The sequence below is a fragment of the Sarcophilus harrisii genome, chromosome 4 (genome assembly GCF_902635505.1).
Source record: "Sarcophilus harrisii chromosome 4, mSarHar1.11, whole genome shotgun sequence".
In the NCBI taxonomy this organism is placed as follows: Eukaryota; Metazoa; Chordata; class Mammalia; order Dasyuromorphia; family Dasyuridae; genus Sarcophilus; species Sarcophilus harrisii.
The window spans coordinates 35,063,186-35,091,037 of record NC_045429.1 but is presented as its reverse complement, the minus strand read 5'-3'; the positions used below and the strand labels follow the sequence as shown (position 1 = coordinate 35,091,037).

The following is a 27,852-nucleotide window of genomic DNA, read 5'->3' as shown; positions in this document are numbered from 1 at the left end:
TATGGTAAATTAGACTCAGAATCATAAAACTGAAAGGGATTATAGAGATCACATCCTCTAAACCCATAGATGGCTTGGAGGGTGAAAAGGCAAGCAGTGCCCAAGGTCACCCTCTATTTCCAGATGAGATTAGAAATATGGTCCCTTGGCTCCCATGCTGGGTTTTTTCTACTACACCACAGCTATTTCTTTTGAACATAGGTGACCTTTACAACTCTGATCTCATTTCTTCTGCCATTTTCTAATAAACTCCTGTAGTTTCTCCTCATATGTTGTAAAGGAATTACATATGTCACAGTGTCAGCACTCTGCAGGTAAGAGAGCACACAATGGTGTTTTAAGCCACGGAGTTATTTATTGAGGCAGCTGAACACCTTAAAATTTTCTATTTGTGTTTTCTCTGGTCCTATCATATTCTGTAAGGACAGTTAGATGGCGGAATGGATAGGGTGTTGGGTCTGGAGTCAGGAAGTTCTGAGTTCAAATTTGGCCTCAGATACTAGGTGTGGGATCCCGGACAAGTCACTTAATCCTGTTTGCTCTCACTTTCTTGTAAAATTAGCTGGAGAAGGAAATGGCAAACCACTTTAGTTTCTTTGCCAAGAAAACCCTAAAAGGGGTCATGAAGAGTTGGACACAATTGAGTAACAATCATATTCTATTTACTCTGGGTTGTTGTTGTCCTTCACTTTCTCCTCTGAACTCTTTACTTCCAGTGATCTTGACCTCATTTCTGGTCACATATCTACTTTAATCCATGTCCTGACTTCTTTCTTTCTCTCTCCATCCAGGTGACCTGAACATGACTCTTGATGTCCCATTCATTGCTTGACAATAGAGTTTTCTTAGTCTTAATCATGGAGACACATTATTACCCCATCTCCATCATGGTTGAGTAGTCAGGATTCCTTGTTTATATCTATCTTTACGAGTGTCTCAAATCTCTTTCTCACAGCCATGGCCCTGATTCTTTAAGCTACAAATTAAAGTAATTTTATTTTATTTCGATATGGTTGGAAGGGAGTATCCCATTCCTACCTCAGCATGCTTTTTGCATAGGTAACTGGAATCTATCTGGGTAAATTCTATAGAAGTCAGTTTTTCTGGATGGAAAACCATACAACACGATGAATTTCTTATCAAGAAGCAGATTGAAGAATGTTAGAGAAAGATGCATCCATTAAGTTAGCAGATCACACTCAATGAGACAAGAGAGATGCATTCCAGTTATCCCTGATGCCCATACATCTAATTAGATAGACCTGTTGCCCCACTGGGCTCTCTGAAAACCCGGACTGTATGTAAACTAAGCTATGACCTCAGTTCTTCCAGTGGAGCCTTAATTTAATTTATAGCCTGACTCATTTCCAGATGCATCAGTCTGTTGGAGCAGGCTAAGGCCATCTGCAGAAAAGGCAATTCACTTGACATCCACACTTCCCACTATCCTAGTGCTGCTCCTTTCCTCTGGCAACGATTCAGTTCTGCTAAACTGAAAATAAATCCGAGGGGTTCACAGCTGTCGAGTGGCTCTGGGTAGCTGAGCAGTAAGTTGCTTTCATTTCTTCCTGCTTAGGGCTGCTGGTGCTGCATACATGGTTGACATCTGCCAAATGAACTCTCCCCAAACCCATCCCCTTTGCAAAGATTTGGGGGGGGGGGAGAGATGGCTTGTTTTTTTGGTTTGTTTTGATTTTTAATTTTTTTTCTCTTAGTGCCCTAGGGAGTCTGCAGTTTGATTTCTTTGGTCCAATGGGATAGTAAATGACACATAGCAATGTCCTGATTTTATTTGATGAGAATGTTTCCAACCCAGCTTCATTTCTGTGAACCAGTTAAGAAAATAATGGCTTCCAAATTGCATAGTAAGATCTTATCAAAAGATTTTGGCATCAAAATTTGAGTGAGCAAGAGACTAAAATCTGGTTCAGTACTAAGGAAAATCAGTAAGGCTTGTTTATTTTAAGCAGTGAAGATGATCACTTTGAATTTGTCATAGATAGAAACAGTTTCGTTCAGGAAGGGGTCGTGTCCCAGATGATGCAGTATAGCTTTATATTTTTAAAATTTTTTCTTTTAATAGCATTTTGTTTTTCTAAATACACACAAAGATAGTTTTCAACATTCACCTCTACAAAATCTTGTGATCCAAAATTTTCTCCTTCTCCTCTCTTCTCCCTTCTTCCAAGACAGCAAGCAATCTGATGTAGATTAAACATGTGCAATTCGTCTTAAAATATTTTCATATTCATTAGCAACATAGCTTTATGAAAATTTCAGCTTAGTGATTTCTTCCTTTCATGGCCCCTCTTTCTAAGTTTAGGGGATAAAGCCATAGACACAAAGTCTGGATCTGAATTGAAATCTTCCTGACTCCAGACCCAATATTCTAAGTAAGTTAATTCTGTATATTTCAGCATATGTATTTAAAAACATTCTGATGGGTCTCCAGCCCTTGTCCTAGAATTTCCTCTCCCCAAAAGACAGGGGAGAGAAAATGGTAGAGCTGATGATCTGCTCAAAACTGCATACAAAGTTAAGAAATGTGGAGCTAAAAAATCCTTTATCTGCTGCTCCTTATTTGTCCTCTGCAAAAAATCCATTCTCTCTGATTGACAATACCTTGCTAAAAGAAATTCTGTCTCCTCACCTGGAGGAAAAAACCATCCTGGGTCCTCTTTATCTCTCTTTTAGAATGTATAACCTTGTATGTTGTTAGCCTGCTAGCTGAGCCCCCAATTTTCAGTATATAAAGCCTTCCTAAACTATTCTAATTTTCTAGACTTCCTTTAGAGACTAGTTCATCAAGTATGGTGTAAATAAACTCTTTTAAGAGAATCTTTATGAATTCTTTCAAATTATGAAGCATGATGCTCACACCCTTTCACGCTGAAATTTTTGTTTTGTTTTTTACTAGCTAGTAGCCTTTACCAGACTCTCAAAGGGGTCCATGATATAAAAAGGTTAAAATTCCCTCTTTAGCAATAAGAATCTGAAGCGAGGGATACTAAAATATGGCTGGGTTATATTCCAGTACCTTTCACACCCTTCAGCTATACTTGTTGACACATGCCCACTCACCCACATGCACAGACTGCTTTCCCTGTTAAGTCACAAACTCAAGACTTATTCATTTAAAAATGTCCTATTGGCACTTAATGTCTCAAAATAAGTCATCACCCACTTTGTTTTAGAATCCCCAATCCTCAAGAATATCTCTTAGCCATGATCCTCCTGTCCATACACCCTCATCTCAACAAGATTCCTTGGAGCTAATGATGAGGAAATATCTATGTCAGTAAGGAAAGGAGGGCATGTGGGGAGGACCTATAGATGAGCCTGCAAGAGTGAGATCGTTCTGCAGAATCTTTTTCAGAGAACTAGATGAGAAGGAGAGAATTCCCCACCCCACCCAATTTTATTTAAAGCATGCCCCTATCTCTCTTTCCTGACTGCCTCAGTTTGATAGCTTCTCCTGACTGATGGGGTTTGACAGTCAGTAACTCCCAGGGCCAGTCAAATCTGATCTGTAATTACCTCTGTTGCCTTGTACTCCCAGAACTTAGACCTTAGGCTGTGTGGAAGGTGTGTTCTTTCCAATTCCAGTAACCATTATAGTAGAAAGGCCAAAAAAAGCAGGGAGGAAAGGAAGCAACATCATTGAGTTTAAAATGGTGACTTGCTGCTCCAAATGTGACTACTTTGGTTAGTATCCAGGTCATTATACTGGCTTGCCCATATTGATAGCCCAGGGAGCATAAAAATCCTTTTGCCTTTATGAGCAAGAACAAAATGAAAGTGCTACCTTATATGACAATTATGTTTATGTTGCATTTCATCACTGACAAGATGCTTTCTAAATAAAGACCACATAATCGTATCTATTTGGCACATAAGGAAACTGAGTCTTAAAGAGTTTTAAGTTACTGGACTGTAATGATGTAAACATAGATAGGAAGCTCAATGGGATCTTGGGGGCCATTCAATACATCTTCCTCCTCTTGCATGAGGGAAACTGAAGCTTGGAGGAGTGTCAGAATTAGGATTTAAATGCAGATGTTCTGCCTTTAAATCTAGCACCCCTTGTTCTCTACTTCCTCTCAAAAACTAGGAGTCAACTCCTGCCACTTGTGTTCCTGGGGAGAGGAAGTCTCTTTACCTCTTCAGGACTGAGTTTTCTCATCTGCAAAATGGGGTAGGGTGTTATGGGCCAGAACTCTGAACTTGAAACAAGGATGCTAACAAGTACTAACTAAGTGGAATTGATGAGACAATGGCTATCTAGTTTAGCATGATTCAGTATGGTTGATTTAATCTTACAACAAAAAATGGTTTCCTAGTGATATAATGATTGGTTTATATTCAGTGTGGAGCCTATAAGCAGGGACTGAGAGCCACAGAGTTCGAGAAGCTTTCAGAGGGCAGAGAAGCTCAAGCTCCCGGAACCAAGGACAGACATTCAGTTTCACCTTCAGTCAGGCTCCTGGTAGCAAGCTCTCCTCCTGCATTTTCTGAAACCAAGACTCTGGAAGGCCTGTAAGAAAGCTGTCCAGCCCCAGGCAAAGAGATAATAAAGGATTTGGATTTTAACACCTGGCTGTTCTTGTGGTAATTATTGAACTGAAAAGAAGGCTGCCCAGAGACCCTAAGAAAACCCATACAGAGAACATTACAATGGGGGAAGACTAGATTAGGTGGCCTCCAAAAATCTGTGACTTGTCACCAAGTTGATTCAATAGAAGACTTACTTCTCCTCTGTTGGCAAGTCCATTGCTCACTTCAAACTACCATCCTGCTTTTCCTCCTTTATAGTGTGATGGATGGCAAGACTTCTGTAAAACCTGACTTTTGGGTCATTTCCCCGTAAATTAGGGATTTATCTTATTCTTCCCTTAAGATCAAAGGTGCATGCTTGCACATTGGCTGACCAGGCTTAAAGGGATAGCCCACATAATTCAAAGCTCCATTGACTCAATACCAGGGCCCCCAAAACTGTTGCCTGCTCTACAGGATTTTTCTCTATGCAGGCTAGCAAAGCAATATGTAATATTCCCCTTGTATGTTTACTTAGAAGTCTATTCCAGCTCAAATTTACAGTGTCTAAAATTGAACTTAATCATTGCCTTTTCCTGGCATATGTGTGTGTATCACATATCCATAAATGTAAACACATACAAATATATACACATACATATGTAAACACATATAAATATATATACCTACATAAATATATATGTAGGCTTATACATAAATACATATATACAAGCATAAATACACATATATGGGTATATACATAAATAGATAAGTACACACATATCTATGTATATAGTATATGTATCTATCTCTTCTTAAAATTTTTTCTTCATGTTCCTAATCATTGAAGGTGAAAAATTTGGAGTCACTTTAAAAAAATCTTTCTTTGCCCCCTACCAACCAGTATCTCATCTATCTCCAAATCTTCCTTCCTAATATCTCTTTGGACCCACCTCCTTCCTTTCTATTCCCATAGCTTCCATCCTAAGCCAAGTGAAGACACAAATTAGCATATAATGGAAAGAGCTATGCATTTTTGAGTCTAATGTAGTAGGTGATACTTGAAGGTCTCTTCCAACTTTAAACTAGATTTTTCTTGTACCTGGATAAGTCTTGTAACCCTTTTGTGACCCTTTAATTGGTCTGTCCCTTTGCCACCAGGTCCTGCCATCTTTGCTGGGAAGAATCAAGATGAAATTAAGGCTAGCTGGAGGTCATCTTCCTGATGAAGTTAATTTGCCAATGTAGACCATATCCATAATCTTGGCCAGTTTATATGTGAAGCCCAACAAATCCCATAACCACCGACTTAAAAAGTATAGTCATACCTTAGAGGCATTGCAAGTTTACTTCTAGATCACCAGAATAAAGTGAATATCACAACAGAGTGAGTCATACAAATTTTTTGGTCTCTCAGCACATATAAAAGTTATATTTGCGCTATGGTATAATCTATTATTTATAATATATAATTATACAATAAATTATATAATTTATAATCTATTATAAATCTATTATTTATAATAGATTATAAATTATATAATATAATCTATTATAGATTATAAATTTGATATCTATTATTTCAAAAAATGTGCATATTTTAATTTAAAAATACTATATTGCTTTTAAAATGCTGTCATCTGAGCTTTCAGCAAGTTATAATCTTTTTGCTGGTAGAACTTCTTGCCTCCATGTGAATGGCTGCTGGTCGGTCAAGGTGTTGGTTGCTGAAGGTTGGGGTGGCTATGGCAGTTTCTTAAAATAAGACAACACTGACATTTTGTCCCACTGATTGATTCTTCCTTTCATTTAATTAAACCTACTAAACAGTAGGTTTAGAAATCATCATGAGGTTATTAAATGGTTTCATTTTACTGTTATCATGTCTCAGGAAATAGGAAGGACTTAGGAAAGGGAGACAGATGGGGAACGGGCTGGTCAAGTGGGCTCTTCAAACACACACACATTTGTTGATTAAATAGGGTGTGATTTGAAGCACCCCAAAACAATTACAATTGTAACATCAAAGATCACTGATTACAAATCACTATAACAGATATAGAACAATGAAAAAGTTTGAAATATATTGAGAATTACTAAAATGACATGGAGAACTGATATGAGCACATGGTGTTGGAAAAATGACACTGATTCAATGTAGAAATCAATGTAGGCAACCAATGTAGGGTTGCCACAAACCTTAAAATTATAAACAAACAAAAATGCACTATCTGGGAAGCGCCATAAGATGAGGTCAGCTCATAATAGACTGAGCAATGAAAGATTAATATTATAATCTTAGTGATAAGTCTTATGTTCTGATCTCTTTTGCAAGAAAACTGCACAATTGACTGTAATTCCTTAGTTCTCATCTTTTATCCCTTTAGTATTCTTTCTAGTAAGCTATTTGCTAATGCAACAAGGAATATTCAGTACTTCAATGTGCTGGGAACTTGTGTGACAAGGGGCTAATGGGTTATGTACCTGTATTTCTTCCTAGATTCTTCGTTGAGTTGATACTTTGCACAAAGTGTCTTTATGGTGGGTGAATACAAATAGTGTTTGCTTTGCACATGTCTAGGTTACATCATGCTCTCTTTATGCTGGGATGTTGATTTGTGTCTTTGCCTCATAAGCACTTAACACAGCCCTGGCTGTAGGCAGGAATTGATAAATGGTGATAGATATTGTCTTAAGGAAAGTGATTGGTAAATCGTAAAACCCTGTATAAATAAGTATGAGTTATTTACATTAAGTTATAGAGTTGACTTCTCCTGGAAATTCACAATAGAATTACAGAATAAGTTGATACCTAGGGCCACACCCACGATGGCCAGAGAATTCCAGCATGCTAGCTCAGCCTGCTTGCCATGGGGAAAAGAGAATTTTCGAGGATGTTTCTCAGCAATAGATTTACCAAAAAAACAAAACAAAACAAAACAAAACCTTGGACTTTTGAGATCTGTCTTATTAGTGCTGTAATTAAATTGATATTTCCAAGGAAATGGATTTTAAAAGGAATCTAACAGCAACTTAGCTCGTTCAAATGGGTCTCTTTTATTTGACTTGGCTTTCGCAATGGACAGCCTCTTCTGTTTTCATTTCTGGTTTCTACCCCACCCCCACTCTACCCCCAAGCCTGCTGGGAAATGAATGTGTAAGATAATGAAGGGAACTGTTCTTTCACTTCTCAAAATAGTTCAAATTAGATTTCTGCATTTGCAATAATTTTTCAGAATTCAACATTCGGGTAATCTGAACCACCCAACCCCACATCAAAAGAAATCTCTTCTTAGAGCCCTGAGGTAAAGTAATTTTACTTCATAAAATCATCATCACTTCCTCCAGACAGCTGTTAGGTGAAGCACTAGTTGCAAAAACTAATAAAATGTGGGTTATCTAATTACAATGTCTCTAACTTGATCCTGGAAGCTGTGGAAAGTGTATTTCATGGTGACAGTGTCTAGTGATTCATGTAAAAAATAAAGATGACTTATGTGTTGCTATTAAGTATTTTTTGGAATTAGGGGGTATTGGATTTATTGGATTTGGGGAGGGGTTGTATCAGCTCCATGAGTGTTTTAAAGTGAACATATAATTCCACTTTCTATGAGAAGCTGTTCCCTGTCCCCCTTAATTCTGGGTACATCCCTCTGTGATTTATTTCCAATTTATCACATCTCTATCTAGTTTGTACAAAGTTATTTCCATGCTGTCCTCCCCAGTAGACTATTAACTCCTAAAGAGCTGGGTCTGTCTTTTGCCTTTTTTTTTTTTGTATCCCTGGCATTTAGCACATAATAGGTGCTTTATATGTTTACTGACTGACTGATTTAAACTAAAAGGAAACTCCGAACTCATCCAATCTGAACTTTTCTTTTATATTTGTGTAGGCTAAGGTATTATCCAAGATTATCCAGGAAGCATCTGAAGAAGCACCTGATGCTTTAAAATACTGTTTTAGAAAGAAAAAACAAACAAACAAAACCTCCTATTTTTATAGTTTACTTTTCTGTAGCACAGCTATTTTGCTGTGTTCAGAGGCATTAAAAAACTTTGGGGGCTCCTTCAAGATTGTCATTTTTATTGCTCCTCTAAGCTTAATGTCACAGTTGAACTCCTATAATAGCATCTTCCCTGACCCACTTCCCTCCTTCAGTCTCTACCTGCTCAAATCCATCCTTCTAGCCTAATCTTTCTCATGTTTGGTTATGAAGCCCTACTATTAAAAAGACTTTAGTAAGCTTCCTGTCAGCAAAGGGGAAAAAGCTAAGTTTCTGAACATCACATTTCAGACCATCCCTGTAATTCATTCAAAAACTTTTCAAAATAAATTTTGTTAATTTTTTCTTAACATTACCTAAATTTCCCTCTGTGGCTCAATTTCTCCCCCTAATATGAGGCAGGTAGTCTGCCGGATGGTTGGAACTCAGGGCCTAGAGTCAGACAGACATGACTGCAATTCAAGACTCAGGCACTTAAATACCTTTGTGACCCTGGCTAAATCACTTCACCTGTATCCAAATAAGTTTCTTTCAACTATCAAATGGGGGGCTTAATAACATCTATCTCCCAGGGTGATTGTAAGAGTCAAATGAGATTAATATTTGTAATATGTGCTTGGCACAGTATCTGGCACATAGGTACTAAAAGAATGCTTATTTCTTCCTTTCTTGGAGAGCCATCCTTTATATAGCAAGAGATTAAAAAAAAAAGAGAGAGAGAGAGAAAAATATTTAGGAAAGCCAATCAAATCCATCTGATATTCTATAGCTATGAACTCCTTTACCTTTACAAAGGAGAGAACTAACGTTGAGGTTGGAAAAGGGGACCTCAAGAGTTTGGGGTCACAGACTGGTGTCTCAAAATGTCTCAAGGATCTCAAAAGAAACTGCAGGCTTGACCCCAAGTCAAGTGAAGAGGCAAAGTTTTATTGTAATTGTAACACCAATTAATTGTAGCAGGCTAAATTCCAGAAGGGATTAGCAAGAGACCTAAGAGAAGGGGATAGCTTTATGTTACTTATTTGCTAATTTTATGGCTTTCAGGTAGGTTTGAGGATGCTCTTAGGAATTTGGTTGTCACTGACAAGCAGATCTAGGACTATCCTAAGGCCAGAAGACTTTGGGATCATTGACAGACAGATTGTCAGAGCAATCTAGACTCTAAGGTCAGAGAGTCTCAGGATCACTAATTCTAGGCTAGAAGACATTTACAATCATTGACAGATTGTCAGAACAATAGCACTCTTGGATCAGAGGGCTTCAAAATCATTGCTCTTTCCCTTAGAAGCTATATTGCATCATTAAGGTAGACATTGTCTTTTCTTATCTGAGGTGCTAAGATCTAGTTCTTTATACTTTTTCAATGTTCATTTTCATTTGTTCGAGTCAATTAGTAAACACTTATTTGAATGCTTAATTGTTCATTCATTTTTTAAAAATGCTTATTGATTGAATTGTTTTGTAGTCCTTTTTTCTCTTGACATTAAAGCAGTCACAATGCATTTTGTTTTCTTGGCTCTGCTGACTTCATTATAGTCACATTAGTCTATATCAGTCTTAGCAGGCTTCTCTAATTTCATCATTTTTATTGTTTCCATTCTGTGCCTCTACCACAATTTGTTTCCCTTCTATAGAAACCTTTTTCCATCCAACTGTCCTGCTTAATGCCAAATGAATACCCTTTGGATTTTTACTCATAGTCTTGCTCCCCAAAAGATAGCATGATGCAGTGGATTTGGATTCAGCTTCAAAGACCTGGGTTCAAATTCAACCCTCTGATCTGAGGCAAGTCATCTAGTTTCTCTAGGCTTCATTTTATCTGTAAAGAGAAGTGGTTCTCTAAAGTTTTGTCCAACTTGAAATCTATGGCCATTTGATCTTTCACATCACCATTCTTCCTCCTTTTCTCCTCTATCCAGATTCTAACCATTTCTCAAAGCTTGACTTTAATCATTTCTTCCCTGAGGTCCTTCTCATATTATTCCAGTGGACATCCACCTCCCTCTGAATTTATGTTCTAGATTATTTCTGTCAGCAGTTCCCAACTTTTAATATTTTACCATCATTTGAACAACATAATCAGTTTTAACAGTAGTCTGTTCAGCAGGAAACCTGAAATGTATGAAGGGGATGAGATTGAAACATGGACATGGACGTGGTTGGACATGGAAACTGAAGCTAGATTGCAGAGGCTTTAGGAGGTCAGGGTAAGAAATTTGTAGTTTATCCTATATGGATTGGCCATAAATATTTGAACAAGGGAGTGAAGCTGATGAGATTCATGTATCTAGAGATGTTAGAATATAAGCTTCTTTAGGGCAGAGGCTCTCACTTTTCTTTTTGTTTCTGCCAACCTAAACACATAGTAAGAGCTTAATAATTTTTTAAAAATTCATTTATTAGAATGATTTTTGAAGAAGAAAAGGGCAGAAGTCAGAGGTCACGGATCCAGGGTTCTAAGCTGGAAAGGGGTCTTGGAAGCCAACTAGCCCATTCCTATAACAATTGCTAAAATTTCTAGAGCAGTTTTAGGATGGCAGAGCCCTTTATCTCAGCTGGTCCTCACAACAAGCTTGTGAGTGCTACCGTTTCCCTTGTTTCACAGAGGAGGAAACTGAGACCTATTTGCTTAAGAGACTCGCCATTTATGTATGCCTTACTTTCCCCTGCCTGTAAATATTGTCTATTTTGTAAAGGTGTGACTGGTTGTGATACGTGTGTGTATGTGCATGTGCATATGTGAACACACAATTTATATATATATATATATATATATATATGCATTACGCACATGTATGGCATATTTGTGTTCAGTCACATGCAAAAATACATCATATTGATTTACATGTATGTATATGTACATGCATGCATACACATAGATATACAGCAAGAGGTCAAAATTTTGAAATACTCTGATGCTCTTGAGTTATCTATTATGTTTAGGAGCATATCTCGGTATAATTACAAATTTCCTAACCACTAAAGTTGTCCTAAATTGAAATGGACTATTTTAGAAGGTAGTGAGTTTCTCATTACTGGAGATCTTCAATTACTGGATGGTTTCTTGTCATCTGTTTTGAATTAGGGGAAGGGGATCTTTCCCTCCCTTTTTATCTGTTGAATTCTTTTTGTTGTTCAATAATTTTTCAGTGGTACCTTACCTTTCATGACTCCATTTAGGGTTTTCTTGGTAAAGACACTGGAGTGGTTTGCCATTTTCTTCTCCAGATCATTTTACAGATGAGAAAACAGGTAAATGGGTTAAAGTGACTAGTCATAGCTAGTGTCTGACACCAGATTTGAACTCAAAAAGATGAATTTTCTTGACTCCTAGACACCATGCTGTACAGCTTAGATGCTGAATTCTTATTTTTCCTTTAGCCCTCTGGTACAGCAGCTTTATTTTATAGCTCTCTCATTCACATTAATATCTCCCTATGAGATGCTAGTGCCATGGGATTGCAATGGAAAGAGCACTGCATTCAGAGACTTTAGGTGTCCTGTTTTTAAATCCTGGGTCTGCTACTGTATGATGCTAGGCAGGTCCTTTTATTTCTTTGAGCTCCATTATCTTCTTCTAGAAAATAAATAGATTGGATAAGACTGCCTTAAAGTTACCTTCCAGTTCTAAACTTACAATCCTCTGCTTCATAATAGCAAGTAATGTTCTATCAGGGCCAAGCCTGTGCATAGAATAGGCACTTAATAAATGCTTATTGACTGACTTCTCTCTCCTGCTGCTGCACTGAACATGAATAATAAATATTGTTCAGATGTGCCCCACAAATCTTTGATCTGTGTTTTGTCTTGCAAGTGACCTTCAGTGATTAAAAATCTTCAGTGATAGGATATTCACTGACCTCCTGAGTCACAGTCCATTTCAATTTTGGAAGATTTTAATGATTTGTGGGAGAACACAAAATTCAATGTCAAAAGGACCTATATTTGAATTCTGGCCTTGCCGTTTATTCTTGGAGGAACTAGAACAAGACACTTCATTTGGCGGGGACTCGGTGTTCTCATCTTCTCTAGAAGGTCTTTCCAATTCTAAAAACCCCCAATGTTATGATGCTGGTTATATTTGGGGTTCACACATGCAGTTCTCTATCCCACCAGAACAGTCTGTAAAGATGAAGCCAATCCTCCACAGCCATTTTCTTCCTCTGGGAGAAGGAGAATAGAAACAGATGGTGTTCTCAAATATAAATAGAAAAATATTTCTTGAATATGGATTATAAAGTCAAGACGAAGGAAAACAGTAGGAAGTATGTCATAGCCATTTTGGGGTAAAATTCCAATTCCTCATACATCTGTTTCTTAGGCAATCACTGAATATCAGTTCCCAGGGAAGGTAAATTATGTCATTAGTGTTCCATGACTTAATTTGGGTCATTGCACCACAGCAAAATCTTGCCCTCTTTCTGAAATCCTGTGCTTACATTCCCAGGTTAGGCCTACCTTCCATGGCTTTCTTTAAGGAAGGACATCACTAACTTATTGTGCAAGTGGAGAGACTCTTCCTGTACACTCTATTCCACAGCCATAAAACCCAGCTTAGTCCTAGAAATGAAAGCACTATCTCTTTTCCAACTACTTCTTGTGATGTGTTGTGGCTGGTCAGTCGGAACCAGCCAATCAACCATTAAGATTTATTAATCACATGCTATATACCAGGTATTATGTTGGGTTCAAAAAATAGTGATAAAAATATAACAATCCTTAGCCTCAAAGAGCTTACATTCTACCTGTAGGTGTACAAATACATACATTCATATGTATTTATATGCATGCACACACAAATATATATTATATATATGCATATATATATATATATATATAATTTTGGGAGCGGGTCACAAAGTATCTAGGGGAATCTGAAATGGCTTCATACAGAAGGTGGTGCTTAAACTGAGTTTTGGAGAAAGTAGGGACTTTCTAACAAATGTAAGTAAGGAATGAGTTCAGTCCAGTGATAGCTAATGGCCACTGGACACAGGGTGACAGAAGAAGAATTTGAGCAATATGAACGCCTATTTGGTTTAAGTCAAGAGTGAAGGATAGTGTGATATAGCTTAGAAGTTCGGAAGGGGCCAGCTTATTCAAGGTCTTAAAAACCAAACAGAATTTTTATATTTGGTCCTGGAAGTGACAGGGAGCTTCTGGACTTTATTGAATGGGGATGTAGAATGACATGGTTAGGTAATCTTGGTTTCTGTTTGGATGAAAGATTAAGTACTTTCCAAGCTATTGAATGGGGATGTAGAATGACATGGTTAGGTAATCTTGGTTTCTGTTTGGATGAAAGATTAAGTACTTTCCAAGCTGGGAGAAGGAAAGTGAACAGATACAATTTCCTGAATGCAAAAAAGGAGGTATCCCACTCCTCAAGTAGCTGTAAGCTGTCAAGGTAACTTAGAAACAATAACTGATCAATGTGGACCAGTTTTCTCATAGGTCAAAAATTAGAGTAAATCCTTAATTGAATAATTGAATGAGAACTGAGCTAGCTCCAGTACTGAGTCACAACATGGGTAAGTGTAGTTCACTCAATTCCCACCATCACTTACTCTTCCAAAACCCTCAATTCCCTTAAACATTAAGTAGAAAGTGGAATTTGCACTGAATCTTAAAGATTCAGGTTTCAAGGTCCTTAAGGATGGAGAACAGCCCAGGTTGGACAAAGTCATGGAGGCTAGAAGTGAAATGTTACATATGGAGAATAGCAGGTAGGCTAACCTGGTGGAATATAGAATTCATGAGGGAGGTGATATGTAATTATCCTGGGGAAATTGTTTGGAGTCAGATTGTTAAAAGCATTAAATGTAAGAGGAGTTTATTCTTCATACGAGTGGCAAGAGTGAGCCTCTAAGTCTTTGTCAGCAAGAAAGTGGGCACATCTAGGCTTTAGGAATAAGAATTTGACATTTGTGGAGGATGTGCTAGTGGGAGATGAATTAAGGAACCACTCACAATAATGTAGATGAGAGAGGGGAATTGAACTAAATGAAGGTGGTAGAGCAGAGAGAAAAGGGAAAGGTGCAAGAGAAATTACAGATACAGAATTGGCAAACTAGGCAATAGATTAGATGTGGAGATGATTAAAAATACAAATCATTGATGAATTCCGAGATTGTAAACTTGAGTTATTGGAAGGGTGGTGATACCATGGATGGTATCCTGGACAGAAATGAGGAAGTTAGGGAGTAGTGAGTTTTACAAGAAAGATGCTGGATTTTGTTTAGATCTATTAAATTTGAGATGCCTATGGGACAGCTAGGTGGATGTATCAAGCCAGTGGTTGAAGATATGCTGCTGGAGCTCAAGAGAGAGATATGGGTGAGATGGATAGATTTGAGAGTCATCTGCAGAGAGATCTAAGAGTTTGTCCAGACATCTGATGTTCAGTATTACTGGGTTTGATGTTCTGTTTGTGATTTCCTGACATGAATAAATATCACTCAACCCATCTGTCAGGTGGGGCTGATTTTGTCCCAAATACACAGAAATGACTCTGCATTTCTAATATGTTCCTAGGTCTCTTTCTCCTCTTATTCTTGAACTTTCAGGGAAGCCAATATAGAGGAGGGCTTTTGTGCACTTAAACTTGTGGCAGATGCCTTTGGTGACTGTGGCATTTGCATCCACCAGCCTCTCTGAGAGATCAGATTTTATGTAGCATAAATAAATAATTGAAGCTATTAAGCAGTGATTGAGGAGACCTGGATGTGGTCTCAAAAAGAATAGTTTACAGATTAGGATTGATTAAAGAATAATAGATTAAGAGTTGAAAAAGACCATAGGGGACTGCTAATCCAACCTTCTCATTTTGCATTTGAGGAAACTGAAGCACAAAGAGGTTTTTATTCAAGAGTACACATCTGTTAGGTATCTGATGCAGAATTTGAACCTGTTTTTCTGGCTCCATTTCTCATGTGCTACTTAGCACACCCTCATGAGCCAACTGTTCTGAATTAAGAAAACTTTAAATGAGGCCATCTTCATGCCATGATGTTTAAAAAAAATGAGAAAAACTTACTCTCTTTTAGGAGACTTTTCAGGAGTACTTTTGATGCAGCAGGAGCAGTAATATGACAACTCAAGATTTTGACAGTGAAGCAGTCTATTAGGCAGAGAGGAGATATCTGCGTAGCTTTGACTGGTTAGAAGAGAAGAAAAGCTTAATTGCCATAGGAGCTTTCTTTCCACACAAAGACCTGATTCTAACCCACTGCTCATACTCAGAACCTCTCCATCTTTCTCCTCATAGAAAGTGGTCAAGAAGGGACTTGGTTTGATTTAACTTTGCTTTATTTGCAGCAGCCTTGGATACCCTGATGGAGTTGTGAGCTCATCTCTGTGGGTGCTGCCCCTTTCCAACATGCCCTCTTGGTCTGTTTATTAATTCCTGCTGATGTCATTGGGTCACAGGCTTGAAGGTGGAAGGGGCCTTTAGGGGCATCTCGGCTAACTCTCCTATTTTAAACCCAAATAGGTCTGAGTGATTTGTCCAAGTAATTGATAGAGGAATAATTTGAACACCGGTTGTCAGACTTCAAATCCAGCCCCCTTTGCATTATCTCATGTTCTCCAGTATATCCTCTCCACTGGTCAAGTTGATGTGCAAGGATCAGTTTGAGCAATTTTTTTTTCAGAAAAGTGCTTTTAAAGTCTTTGATTTTTCTGGCATAGTTATGAGAGACTGACCAATATCCATTTATGACAAATGCATGAAATATTGATAGATGAGCCAGAAAAATTTGTGGATTTGAAAACATTTGATTGAAGGAAATGTTTAAAGAAAATTAATGACCTTTAGCTACTACCCTGCATAACTGGATTGAAGAGCAGCAAAATGGCCCAGAATTTTCAACAATGAAAGAAACTTCTTTTTCAGACTGAGCTCTTAGGAGGTTTCTTTTGACTACAATTAAGAGTTTAGACCAGAGAATGTCATCGGTCTTCACTCTTTCGCCTTCTTTGGAGACCAAGTTCTGAAAATAAAATTTATCCTCCAGATAATTTTGTTGCCTTTCAAGATAAAGCCCCATAGTCACAGACAACCTCTTGTTCAAACCATTTTGCAAAGGGGATCTGTTTGCCAGCCAATGACCTATTAAAATCCTTCCCTCAGGGAATTAGACCCTTATACACCTACTTCCATTGGATGGGTGGGCACAAGAAGCCAAGCTTTTGAGCAACATGAATTAAACATTCACTGTTTACAGTTCAGTACAGGATTTTTTGGGAGAATGCCAAAAAAATACAGTAAATAATGACAAACATTTATTATTCTGACTTCTGAGAGAGCATTGTATAAAATAAAGGGAAATACCAAATTTAGAGGAGACTGAGTCCTGGTTCTCATGGAGCTTACAGTTAAGAAAAGGAGATAGTTATTTCTAAGCATCATAATTAGCTCATAATAGTTAATAGTTAATAGCTCATAGTATTTTCACTCTTATTGTTTGCTTGATTGTTTTTTCTCTCAGTTTTTTTTCCTTTATGATATGATTTTTCTTATGCAGCAAGATAAATATGGAAATACATTTAGGAAAATTACACATATTCAACCTATGTTGGGTTACTTATTGTCTAGCAAGGAAGATGTAGAAAGGGAAGGAGAAAATAGGGAACATGAGGTTTTTCAAGGGTGAATGTTAAAAACTATCTTTGCATGTATTTTGAAAAAATAAAAAGCTATTATAAAAATAATTTTTGTTGTAGTTATAGTTTCAGTCATGCTCACAATTTGTGACTCCTTTTGGGGTTTTCTTGGCAGAGATGCTGGAGTGATTTGTCATTTTCATTTCTAGCTCATTTTATAGATGAGGAAACTGAGGCAAACAGGGTTAAGTGACTTGCTCAAAGTCAGTGTCTGAAGCCATATTTGAACTCCAGAAGATGAGTCTTCCTGATTCCAAGCTCATTGCTGAAACTATTGCATCACACTAGAATAAGAAGTAGCATTTCTATAGCACCTTAAGATTTGCAAAACATTTTACTGCTATTTTGTTTTCACAACAACAGTAATAAATAGATGGTATTATTAGCACTATTTAACAGATGGAGAAATTGAGACAGAGAGATTAAGGGTTGTTCCATTAATCTGGGTGAAATAGGGGATTCAGTCTTGAAAAGGAAAAGAAAAAAGAAGGGAAGGGAGGGAGGTAAAGAATAGAGAGAGAAAGGAAAGGTAAGAAAGAAAGAAGGAAGGAATTGCTTCTGAGAAAGGTGAGGGCAGACTTCTGGGGAAACACCCACATTCAAGGATCTGAAGGTGAGGACCTAACCATTGGAGCTGTCCAGAGTAGAATGAGCCAACTCATGAGGTAATAAGTTTGTTACTTCTCCTTCATCAGAATATAGAGGAACCGAAGAAAATAAACATTTACATAGTGTCTGTTATGTGCCAGGTGCCGTGCTAAAGTGGTAACTCCCTCATCCTTGAGAAATCAGATGCTATTTAGCATAAATAAATAAGACACATGAAGCATTTGGGTGAAGAAATGATGGTGGTAAGATGGCTATTGTGAATGTTATAGGAGTGGGACTATATCATATCTATCATCTCTTTTGACTGCCTATTTCTGATATGATCTACCAGTTTTCAACATCTTAGAAAAGCCAGGATGATTAAGTTCTTATGATGTATTAAATACTGAGGATACACAAAAATGCAAAAAACAAAACCTGTTCTCAGTGAGCTCACAATGTAATGAGGTAGGCAACATGAAAACACCAGTTATGTGTGTGTGTGTATATATATATTAAAAAAAAAAACTAGAGACAAAAAAGTGGAAGTAATCAACAGAGGAAAGTTAGTAGCATTAAAGGGGATCAGGAAAAGCTTCTCTTGGGAGGAGAGATTTTGGTTGGAACTTTCAGGAAATCTATGAATTGAGATGATTTGTTGGGACATGGGATCAATGCTGACTTCATATTTATTCTGATAATTGTTGTTCAATCATGTTTGACTCTTTGTGACTCCATTTGGATTTTCTTGGCAAAGACATTGGAATGGTTTGACATTTCCTTTTCCAACTCATTTTACAGATAAGAAAACTGAGGCTCACCAGATTAAGTGACTTGCCCAGAGTCACAAAACTCATAAGTGTCTGATCTAGATTTGAACTCAGGAAGATGAATCTTCCTGACTCTTGGCCCAGTGCTCTATACAACGTGCCACCTCATTGCCCTAGTGTGCCAACGGATTTCCCTGACCTTGATTTTCATGCTAAGTTATACAGATTATCCACAAATGTTCTACATGCAGCTCAGTCCATTGGTTTACTGGAACCACTAGGACTGACTTTGATAGATACTATCCTTTCATATTTGTGGGAAATAATGGCATGGGAGGTAGAGTGACCAGTTTTATATTCTCCCATTCTTTGTACAAAATGATTGGTTTGTAATGGCCCAGACCTTGCTGGGTCTCAGCCCATGGACCTACTGTGTGGCAATAAAAATTGAAATCAAACTCAAAAATCGTGTTTTGTAGAATCTCTTTTCTGCTCCACTCTCACCCTATTGGGGGTGGGCAATAAATCAGGACAATTGCCCATCTCCAATCCTTCAAATCCTCTCTTATTCTTGACAATACTTCCAACATCCCCTGAGAATGGCTCAGCACTCATATCCCTCTGCCAGCTCTTTTAATACCAAAGGATGTAATTTTATTTGCATCTGGAGACCTGAGAATTCATCATAGGAACTCATCAAGTTTCCTTACTATGGCAACTGAGTGCTCTCTTACCATCTCCCTACTTATCTTGAGTTTCAGCTGCCTATTAGTCATTTTTAACTTTCCTCTATGGATTAAAGATCATTCTTCTTGACAGGAAACAGAAAATAATTTTTGAGCAATAATCTTCTCTCTGTTGTTTCTCATCACCTTGGGCATCGTTTCTTATTTTTTCCTCTGAAGCTTTTCTTTTTCTTATTTAAGCTAGCATGTGCACATGTGAGCATACTTGCATATACGAGTCCTTGTGAGCAGTAGCATTCCTGATGGTGTTCTCACCAGACTATGATGTGCTTTCAAAAGTATTCATCATCTGGATGTGGCTCTGTTCAACAATTTTCATTTATTCAAATCAGTTCCATTAATGAAGTCCATTAAGGAAAAGAGCTATCTACACCCAGAAAGAGGATTATGAGAACTGAGTGTGGACCACAACATAGCTTTTTAACTCTTTCTGTTTTTGTTTGCTTGCATTGTTTTCCTTCTCAGGTTTTTTTTCTTTCTAGATCCGATTTTTCTTGTGCAGCAAGATAACTGTATAAATATATATACATATGTTGGACTTAACATCTTTAACATATTTTGGATTACCTGCCTTCTAGGTGAGGGAGTGGGGGAGAAGAGGGGAAAATTTGGAATAGATGGTTTTTCAAGACTCAATTTTGAAAAAAATTACCCATGCATATGCTTTGTAAATAAAAAGATATAATAAAAAAATATTCATCATCGTTATTTGTCCTTGATGTCCATTTCTGTGAATATATATTTTAAAGCTAGGTTGTTTGAAGCATTCTCTGTGATTTTGTATCAGTCTCTTTAGACAACTCCCTTGTATTCCATTCATGAGAATCATTTGGTTTTGGATTTGTTTCCATAGCTTCCCATCTCCAGACTTGACACATTTTCTTCCAATGTTCCTTATAGCCAGAATTCTCTTTTTCCTTATCTCTGCTTCCTGCCAACTTTTGGCTTCCTTCAAGTCTCAATTACAATTCTATCTTCTATAAGAAGCCTTTCCCATTGAGTGGATGCTATTGGTTGAATAAGTTATGGTGTAGGAACATAATACTACTTTTCTAATAAGAAATGAGCAGACTGATTTCAGAAAAGTTTGGAAAATTTTACCTGAACTGATGCTGAATGAAGCAAGTAGAACCAAGAGTACATTTTATACAGATTATGCGATGATCAGTTGTAATGGACTTGGCTCTTTTTAACTGTGTAGTAATCAAGGCAATTCCAATAGTTTTGGAATGGAAAGTGCCATCTGCATCCAAAGAGAGAACTGTGGAAACTGAATGTGAATCATAGCATAGTATTTTTAAAAATACTTTTTTGTTGTTGTTGCTGTTGTTTGTTTTTTCTTTCTCATGTTTTCCCTTTTTCTTGTGCATGGATATGGATATGGAAATCTGTTTAGAAGAACTGCAAATGTTTAACCTAAAAAATCTTTTTAAAAAGCCTTTCCCAGTGCACCTTAATTCTAGTCGCTTCTCCCATTGATTATATTCATTTTTTCCTTTTTGTAGCTTATTTATACATAGTTGTTTGCATGCTGTCTTCCCCATTAAATTGAGCTCCTTAAGAGTGGATATTGCTTTGGTTTTATTTTGGGGGTTTTGCTGATCTTTGTATCCCCTAGTCTCAGCATGTAGTTAGCACTTAATAAATGCTCCTTGTATCCCCATGATTTAGACCAGAGTGTGGCATATAGTAAGCTCACTTAATAAATGCTTATTAACTTGATTTGACATTATCTCTTCACAGGAATCTTCAGCCACCACCCAGCAATCTCTTTTCCCTTTCACCTTACATGGCTGGCCTTTTACCTGTAATTCCTCATCACCATTTCCTGAAAGTCAGTCATCAGCTTCATCAGACAAACCAATTCTTTCTTCTTCATGAAGAGCCTCATCTATTTCTTAGGTCCAAATGTTTACTTCTTCTTTTCCTCCTCTGGCACATTCTTCTATACACACAGCCCATTTCACATAGGTCAGGATTCTCTTCCATCCCTTCCTCATTTTCACATTGAAACCTTCCCTGCTTCTGTTTTATTTGGATTTAAGGAATATTTCATTTTCCCTGACAATCTAGAGACCTGAAGGTCATTCCTTTGAGCCCCTTAAGAGAGAATGGTCATGGTATCATAGACTTAGAGCTACAAAGAATTTTAGAGGTAATCTAATCCAAACTCCTTTTGTCAGATAAGTGAATTGGAACTCGGATCCTCTGCCTCTAAACTCTGTGTTCATTCCAGCAGATCTTACTGCCTTTTTAATGACTCACCAGTATTCTGAAGAGCCATGAGTTACTGACCATATCATAAACTCCAGCATTTCATATAGTATGCTTGTCAACAGAATCCCTGTGCTCTCTCTCCATCCTTGCTGGAAATGAGACACTCAGTCTTTTTTTTTGTTTTCACTAATAACTCCACTACAGACTGCTGTAGTAGACTTTTCTTTTGGGGGTGGAGTGGGGTAGGGAAAGGTGCATCATCAGCTGAAATTGTCCCCTTCGCATCCTTGGCAACCAGACCAAGTTTCCTTTCCTTTGCTTTACTGTAAGGCAATCTTTTGCTTTACTATAAGGCAACCTACAACTTCCTCCTCCTACTCTAAAGTTTTAGAAAAGAACAAGAATAAACTAGTGGCTTATAGAAATAATCTAGGAGTTCTTAACTTTTTCTTTTTTTTTTTTTTTGATGACCCCTTTGGGCAGTCTTGCCCACTCCTTCTCATAATAACATTTTGACTTACATAAAATATATATGATAACATAAGAAACCAAAAGGTGAAATATAATTGTCAAAATATATTTTTTAAAGTTCATGGGGCTCAGGTTAAAATCCCTAAGTCTCAGCTAAGAACAAAACTTCCTTTAATTGATTATTAGTTTCTGGCAAATAGCTGTGATGTATAATGCTCTGGCCTAAGGCAGTCAGTTGGTAGTTTCCCCATACTAATAATAGAGGTAGACATTTCTACTGAATATTTAATTTTTACTACTTAGAGATATCACTTATTTCCTCATCACAACAGTTCTGTAAGGTCGTACTTAACAGGTAGTTTTTTTTTTTTTTTAACTATAACTGATTTTGTTGGTAGAAGGAACTTCCAGCGAGGAAAATTTCTCTTATCAATGCACATTGGTCCTTACTTTGCAATTTAGAGGAATTTAGACAGTTGCTTAGGATGTGAAGAGGTTATATGTATGGTGGGTGAGATTTAAACACAGGTCTTTTTACTGATGTCACCTCTCTATCTGCTGAGCCATAGCTGCCTTTTGGTATTATTATCTCCATTTTACAGATGAAGAAAGTAAGATTTGAAAGATGCTTGCCAAGATCACATAGCTCCTAAAACTTAGACATGAAATTTGAAGTCATCTACCTTTTTTTCAAAGTTCAGCTCTTCATTCTAATATCCCACCATGACCTAATAGAGCTAGTATGAGAATCCTTTTGTTATTATTCATGAAGATTATTTTCTTAGAAAACACTGTGCAAACCTTTTAAGAGCACTGTAAGTTGCTCAGCCCCGTTGGTGAGCCCAAAAGAGTTAACTCTGAATGATTGTTCATTCTACACTCGATTGAAGAGATGGAGGGAGAGACACATCCTTTGCATACCATTCAGAGCTTCTCTTTGGAGTTCTCATGGCTCTTCTGGTCCTCTTGTCTTACAAGATTTTCCAAAATCAAACTAAAAAGACAGATGTTTACAAGACTTCAAGATGTGGAGCTGGATTTTGCATTTCTACCCCAATGGCACTGTTGAAATATCAGGAGATTTGGTTAATTCATAAGATCTCCGCTAGTGAGAAGAAAGCAGGTGGAGTGTCAAAAAGGCAGATCTCTCAGCTTTTCCAATAAAGGTATCTGGGCCTTGTGTTCTACTCAAAAGCAGATTAGCCTTCTTTGGCCTTCTTAGCCTGTTGCAAGGAGCTTCTGTTCTCTTCGGGGTGTCATTTGGCAATTTAAGAACAAAGATAGTATATTGAAAAGGGGAGTATTCTAATCATCAGTTATAGGTCCTCCAATATACATGTGATTTAGTCATTTTGGAGATTGCCTCTTAGGCCTAAACAAAACAAACACTCTCCTAACCTCCTTTAATTCTTTGATGTTTTCTTTGGGGAGAAGAGATGAATTTGATGATTTGGGTAAAGTCAGTTTTACAGCATCTTCACTCCAATTCAGGCAACAAAATCTCCACCTTGGCAGACTGTGTAGGCAGCTGGTTCTCTCAGAACTACTGTATCCTTTTCTCATTTTTATCTGACTAAGCATTTGCAGCTTTTCATTTTTCTTCACTTTTTATTTTATGTGTGTCACTGATGAGGGGAAAGAAAGTTGGCTATATAGTTGGTTTTATGGTCTCCTTCCTCAAGGCTAAAGCATATAGGGTATTAACTGAGCAGAATGTTATATGTGCAACTAGATGTGGTTATTATCCAGAATTTCTCCTTAATTATTTTTGTTCCATGGAATAAGGGAAAAGTTTAATCTGTGTGTGAGCCTGGGGGGAGGATCATGGGGGTCAGGAAGAAAATAGTCTTAATGATTATGATATACAGACTAAAGGCGCCAACAAAGCATTTTAAAATGAGGTCACATGGTTTGATATTAACCTTAATTGGAAAGTGGAGCCACATTTCATTGTTTCTACCATTGGAGAGTAATAGCCGGAACTCGGGATGTTGGTTTATCATCACCACGAGAGAGCCTTCATTATGCATATATTCCCAGCAAAATGTCCCTGTGGATAGGGATAAATGTTTTGAGAGTACAGCAGCTGGACCCTGCAGTTTCAGAATGGATTGGGCCTCAGGTGTATAATGCATTCTTTATTAGTTGTAATGTTCTACATGAATAATGGAGTCTTAGTTCAGTTTTTTGATGATAAAACTTGCAAAATTCTTACATAGTGAGATTAGTACAGTATATTCAGAAAGTTATTCATTTCAAAAACTTAAAAAAAGAATTAAGGTAGTTAAGTTCTTTAAAAATAGTAGAAATTTAAAATCCAACACTTGTGTATGTTTATAATTTTATCATCATTAAAACTGTTTTACAATGGGTGTTGCAAACATTGAAAAAAAAAACAGAAAAAGAAATTGTCTTTGATATTTCTCCTGCACACAGAAGCTATAACAACATGCCTTTGATTTCTCTTCAGGAATTCCTGCAGCAGAAACTGTAATTGCTGAGGTTCTTGTTGACCAGCATTCAGAGGGTAAGTCTAGCAGCCTGAACTTGGAATCCACTGAGGGAAGGGGAAATTGTATTCCTTGTGATTGAGCTTCAGACTTCCACCAGAGCTTTGTCTCTCACCCGTGCCCCAGCCTTGTCCATCTGTTGGAGTAATCCATTACTAGCTAGCCTCACCCCCATATATTCTCTAGGGTTCCAAGATTTCCAAAGCACAAAAATCAGCTGCTGACTTTTACTCTTTTGTCTTCTCTCTTCCTATATGTCTTTGACCAATAAGTGGACTCCAATAGGGTTAAAAAAAATCCTTTTAATAGTAGAAGATTAGACACAGAAAAATAGGCAGATGCAATCTAAAAGGTCTTTTGGGAGGGATCTAGTTTTGTTCTTTAAGCCTTGCAAATCTCAGACTACTTTCTGGGCATTCGGTTTAAATTCAACAAATGCTTATTAATAAGTAAGTGTCTTTTGTGGAGAAAGCAACATATTAGGTTAGAAGATAAAAAGACAAAACATTTCCTTCTGCCAAGGAATCATCTTGATTAAGAGAACTTTTATCTTTGACTCTAAGGCCATTTACCTTTTATTTACTCCTGAACTCTAGTTAGAGGAATCTAGGTTCTTGAAACTTTTAGCTCCTGAATCTGCTTAGCTTTTTGCATCCCAAATTTCCCCACTTCTGCTACTGCCTCTAGAAATCCACACTCAATTTGAATATCCACACCGTCTTTCTCTTCACATCCCCTGAGATCACATGCTCAAGATCAGAAGAAATGTGCTGCTATATTTTATTTATGAGGACAAGGAGACTACATAAATCGGAAATGAAATAGTATGGTATGTTTATTAGAAGTGCATGTACAAGAAAATTACCTCAGGATAGGTAAAGTTTCTTAGTCTGCCTAGCCAGAGTTTCCAGACCTTGCATCATTGATGATCTTCTGCAGATATGAAGCCTCATATCACAATGTCAAGATCTCTTCTGAACCAGGAGAGAAATTATGTTTCCATTCCAGAATTCTCCCTCACCTCTTTTGAAATGGATGAACTCACCCTTCTCTGTTTTAGATCAAACTTGTATTTCCAGGTTCACTGTTTGCCTGTGAGGAAACCTGAATATATGCCAGGTTTGGGAATATTCTGTCAACATTCCTATACTGTCATTTGTATCTAACTTCCCTGTACTCACTGACTATGAAAAAAGACAAGGAAATACAAATCTATGATTCACCCTCCACTCTGCATGAACCTACAAATACAGCAAAAAACAGGTGTTAGTTTAGCTGTGAGCTTGGCCAAGTACATTTGCAGATACTTGGAGAGAGATACAAAGATCAATATGTCCTTGACCTCCTTGACTTTATAATCTAACAAGGGAAGGCTTTTTCTTTATCTGTTTCTTTATCTGTTGACTCCTTCTACCTATAAGCTTGTTCCCCCCCCCCCATCCTTTAAAAAAAAGGTACTTGATCTACTTATCATCCTTTCTAGATATCATCCTATCTCTACTGTTTCTATAGAAACTCTATAGTTTCACTATAGTGAAACGAGGTGGAAAAAGTTGTCTACACCCATTATTTCCATTTCCCCTTCTCAGCCTTTTACTATAATTTATCTAACCTCAACAATCAATTGGAATCTCTCTCTGAAGTTACCAATAGAATAGTTCTCAAATTGGATAGTCTGCTCTCGGTCCTCTTTTTTTTTTTTTTTTTTTTTTTTAAATCTCTCTAGCATGTGACACTGTTGTCCACATTAGTCCTCCTGGCTCTTCTCTCCTTCCTGGGTTTTTGAAACACTCCTTTCTGGATTATCTTCCTACCTTTCTGACTAGTCCTTTCCACTCTCCTTTGCTTTATCATTACCTAAAGCCCACCAACTGTGGGTGGATCTCATAGCTATATCCTGGAACTTCTTATCTGTCTACACTCTCTCAGTTGATGACAGTTTCTTCAATTCCCATTGATCCAACTACCATCTCTATGCAGATGTATCCCGAATCCTATATCCAGGAACGATCTCTTTTGAGCTACAGTTCCACATCATCAGTTGCCTTTTGGACTTTGCTGACTAGATATCATCCAGGCATTTCAAACTTACTATTTCTAAAATAGCTCAGCATATTTCTCACCCAAACCCATCCTTCTTTTCCTACGTTCCTATTTCTGTTAAAGGCAACATCATCCTTCTAATCTAGGTTTGGAACCTTGGAATTATCCTCAATTTATACCCTCTCAGCTATCTCATCTAATCAGTTGTCATTTCATTTATTCCTTCACAGCGTTTTCTACATCTGTCTCCTTTTTTATGCTCATACAACCACCACCCTACTTCCGATCCTTAACATGTCTCAAGTAGACTATCATGATGGCTCACTGATTGGTCCCCTTTCCTCAAATCTCTTCCCCTTCCAATCCATTTATATAGTTGCCAATTCTTAAAACACAGGTCAAATCATGTTCTTCTATTGTTTAAGAAAATCTGGTGACTCCCATTGACTCTCAAGTTCAGATAAAAATTTGCTTGACATTTGAAAGCCTTTTCTAACTGACTTTTATTTGCTTTTCCAAATTTATCACATACTTCATACAGTTCATAGTGTAGTCACACTGACCTACTTGCTGTCAGTCGTGTATGATATTCTATATTTTTTCTCCATGATCTTTCACCAGTTGTCCTTCATGCCTGGAACACACTCTCTTCTCATCTTCAGATCTTAGAATCCTTGGTCTCCTTCAAAGGTCAGCCGAAACACCATTTTTTTATGAGTACTTAACCTCATCTGAAAAAAAAAACACCTTATTTTTACTTTGTATATTTTTAAAATCAACTTAAAGGTATATATGTTTCTCCAGAGACAAAATAAGTTCTTTTAGGGCAGGGATTGTTCCCTTTTGTTTTTAGTCTACAAAAGAACTTTCTAAGTTCTGTTTATTGTTTTCAAGTATTCAAAGGACTGTCATGTGGGAGGATTATATTCTAATTTGCTCAGGAGGGAATATTCTAATTTCTGAAGCCAGAAAGGAGAAGTTTCACCAAGTGATAGATTTAGATTCAGTGTAAAGATTTTTGAGCTATCCAAAAGTGGAATAATAGGCTTCAGATGATGGTGGCTATCCCCGTCCCTGGAGGTCTTCAAGAATAAACTGGATGACTGTTTATTGCAACTCTTGTTCACAGACATTGCTCTAAATGAACTCTTAGTGTGCCTTTCGGCTCTGTAACTCTGTCATGAAACTACTCATTGGTTCTACTAAAAAATTGTCTCAGTTAATCTCCCCTGAACCCTCACTCTGTTGATTGAAGGTTTTCTTCTGATAGACTTTGTAATGAATTCTTCACATTGATTGTTCCAGA

General features: G+C 37.4%; 1 protein-coding gene and 1 long non-coding RNA gene across 10 annotated transcripts in view; one reads left to right on the top strand and one right to left on the bottom strand.

The window, feature by feature from the left end:
- The window catches only part of LRRC8B (leucine rich repeat containing 8 VRAC subunit B), a 110,294-nt gene that overhangs the window by 49,944 nt on the left and 32,498 nt on the right, over positions 1-27,852 (top strand). For 7 of the 9 annotated variants that reach the window (XM_003767221.4, XM_031969359.1, XM_031969353.1 and 4 more), the window contains exon 2: positions 24,464-24,520. The gene's annotated coding sequence lies outside the window, so the exon portion shown is untranslated. Of the gene's footprint in view, positions 1-5,694; positions 5,921-24,463; positions 24,521-27,852 lie in introns of all 9 variants that reach the window. The other 2 variants (XM_031969354.1, XM_031969358.1) reach the window with 1 other exon arrangement.
- The window catches only part of LOC105750288, a 29,317-nt gene continuing 27,530 nt past the window's right edge, over positions 26,066-27,852 (bottom strand). Inside the window, exon 3 of the long non-coding RNA XR_001120927.3 lies at positions 26,066-27,277. This is a non-coding gene — a long non-coding RNA (uncharacterized LOC105750288). The remainder of the gene's footprint in view (positions 27,278-27,852) is intronic.